Source organism: Eucalyptus grandis, chromosome 11 (assembly GCF_016545825.1).
Source record: "Eucalyptus grandis isolate ANBG69807.140 chromosome 11, ASM1654582v1, whole genome shotgun sequence".
Lineage (NCBI taxonomy): Eukaryota > Viridiplantae > Streptophyta > Magnoliopsida > Myrtales > Myrtaceae > Eucalyptus > Eucalyptus grandis.
In genome coordinates, this window is record NC_052622.1 from 29,332,903 (window position 1) to 29,336,210 (window position 3,308).

The window sequence follows — 3,308 nt, forward strand, 5'->3', positions numbered from 1 at the left end:
TGAAACAGTATATGGAACAAAGCTTGCCTTTCGTCATTCCAAAGTACTTCATTTGACACATTCAATTTATCTCACACAATCCATCAAGGGAAAAAAATGCAAGATTTACAATAAATTTGAACAATTTAACTCATTGAAGCAATTTATTGATCATTGAAATGCTTGTGGTTCAAAACATGACATGGCAAATTCTATCATGGATAATACTTCTTGACAGCATCTGAATTAATAGGAGTGGAAAACTCACGACCATCAATTTCTGCCAATATCAAGGCTCCGCCGGGAAATATCTTTTTTACCACATATGGGCCGCTGTAGTTTGGAGCAAACTTGCCTCCATGATCCGGAAAGATCGGCAATAGCTTCCTTAGGACTAGGTCATTTACCTCAAAATGCCTTGGCCGCACCTTCCGGTTGAAAGATCTGGCTATTCTCTGTTGATATGCTTGGCCATGACAGAGAGCTTTCAGTCTTTTCTCGTCGACCAAGTTCAACTGCTCGAATCTTTGTTGTGACCATTCTGCCTTAGACAACTCTATTTGGGATAAAACCCTCAGAGAAGGAATCTCCACTTCTACAAGTAGAACTGCCTCCATGCCGTACACCAAAGCAAACGGGGTTGCCCCAGTGGAAGTGCGGATCGACGTCCGGTACGCCATTAGTGCGAAGGGTAGCCTGTCATGCCAATCTCGATAATTCACAGCTGTCTTAGCCAAAATCTTCTTAATGTTCTTATTGGCCGCTTCAACAGCCCCATTCATTTGAGGGCGGTAAGGAGACGAATTCAGATGCTTGATTTTGAACTTTCCGAACAACTCATCAACAAGCTTGTTGTTCAAATTGGTCCCATTATCAGTGATGATTGCTTTAGGGACACCATAGCGAGCAATTATGTCACGTTTGACAAACTTCACAACATTACAAGCAGTGACACTTGCAAAGGATGTAGCTTCGATCCATTTGGAGAAATAGTCTATCGCCACCAAAATGAATCGATGTCCATTTGAAGCCTTGGGATTGATTGGGCCAATCACATCAATACCCCACATCAAGAAAGGCCATGGCTCTGAAAACTGATGCAGCTCAGTTGGAGGAACATTTATCTTATTTCCATGAATCTGGCAGCGGTGACAAATCCGAACATGCCGGATGCAATCACTTTCCAGTGTGAGCCAATAGTAGCCCAACCTCATAATCTTCTTGGCTAACATATGTCCATTCATATGGGGGCCACATACTCCTTCGTGCACTTCTTGCATGATCTAAGTGGCTTCGATTGCATCTACACATCGCAACAAGACAGAATCGTAAGACCTCTTGTACAAATTCTCACCACTGACGAAAAATTTCGAGGCCATCTTCATGATGTACTTCTTATCAGCCTGAGTGCTTCCTTCGGGAAATTCTTGTTTTTTAATGTAATTCATGATATCGTAATACCATGGTTTTCCATCAGGTTCTTGATCACAATCATACAATAAGTCGGCTTCGGCAAAATTTCTATTTTCGGGGTTCAACCTCCAACCCATCAGTGACTTGCAGCATAGAGGACAACGTCGCGAGTGCATCTGCAAATTGATTATGAGACCTCGGCAAGTATTGAAACGAAACTTCCTCGAATTCTTTCACCAGATTTTCTAAATACTTGTGGTATGGGAGTAACTTGGAATCCTTGGTCTTCCATTCTCCCACGGTCTGCAGTATGATTAGTGCGGAATCTCCGAACACTTTTAACTTAGCCACACCCATCTCAATTGTTGCTTAAAGCCCAAGGATGCAAGCTTCATACTCGGCCACATTGTTAGTGCACGGAAATATCAATTTTGCAGCTACCGGATGGTGTTGTCCATCTGGAGATATCAAAATTGCTCCAGTACCCGAACCGGATAGGTTTACAGCTCCATCAAAGAACATCTTCCATGAGTCTTCATTTACACTCAAGACATGGTCATCAAGGAAACTGTCATCATCATTAGGGACTCCTGAATTCTCGGCCAATAGATCAGCGATCGCTTGGCCTTTAACCGACTTTTGTGGCATGAATTGCACATCAAATTCAGAGATCAAGATCTGCCATTTGGCTAACTTACCCACCAAAGCTGGTCGATCAAGTAAGTATTTGATAGGGTTGTTTTCAGTCACGAGGAATGTCTGATAATGTAGCGTGTATTGTCGCAACCTATGCAACACCCACACCAATGCCACACAAGTTTTTTCAACTTCAGAATACTTCAACTCTGATACGGTAAACTTCTTGCTGAGGTAATAAACGGCCCATTCTTTTCTATCAACAGGACTTTCTTGAGCCAACATTGCGCCCAATGACTCACTATGAATAGTGAGGTAGAGAATCAAAGGATGCCCTGGTGAGGGTGGGACAAGAACTGGTGGATTCATCAAGTATTGCTTCAGTTTGTTGAACGCTTCTCGACACTCATCATCCCAATTGACTTGTGCATTCTTCTTTAGAAGCTTGAAGAATGGCTTGGCAGTTTCAGAGAGTTGAGAAATGAACCTCGCTATGTAATTTAATCTCCCTAAAAGGCTCCGGACTTCTTTCACTGTTGATGGAGGTTGCAATTCACATATGGCCTTAGCTTTGGAAGGGTCGATCTCAATCCCTTTACTGCTCACAATAAATCCGAGTAATTTACCGGATGTTGCTCCGAACACACATTTAGCGGGATTTAGGCGAAGCTTGAACTCACGAAGTCGATCGAACAACTTCTTCAATGTTTCGATGTGGCTTCTTCCTGGTCGAGTCTTTGCAATCATATCATCAACATAGACTTCAATTTCCTTATGCATCATATCATGAAACAATGCAACCATAGCTCGCTGGTAGGTTGCCCCTGCATTCTTGAGTCCGAAAGGCATGACTTTATACTGAAAGGTTCCCCACGGGGTAATAAATGCAGTCTTTTCCTTGTCTTCTTCATTCATCCTTATCTGATTGTACCCAGAAAAACCATCCATAAATGAGAATAGTTCAATGCCAGCAGTACTATCCACAAGGACATCTATATGTGGTAATGGGAAATCATCCTTCGGACTAGCCTTGTTCAGATCCCGATAGTCAACACAAACTCAAACTTGACCGTCCTTCTTCATCACTGGTACGATATTAGCCACCCATTCAGGGTACTGTGAGACTTCAATAAATCCCACATTCAAAAGCTTCATCACCTCTTCCTCTATCTTCTTTGAGAGTTCGGGCTTAGTCCTCCGCAGCCTTTGCTTCTTAGGTGGCACATCTGGATTAGTAGGTAAGCAATGCTCCACGATTGACGGGTCTAGTCCAGGCATGT

The 3,308-nt window shown here is 42.8% G+C and overlaps 1 pseudogene; it reads right to left on the reverse strand.

The window, feature by feature from the left end:
* Window positions 1–206: 206 nt before the first annotated feature.
* On the reverse strand, window positions 207–3,084 carry LOC120289864 (annotated as a pseudogene).
* Window positions 3,085–3,308: the final 224 nt, after the last annotated feature.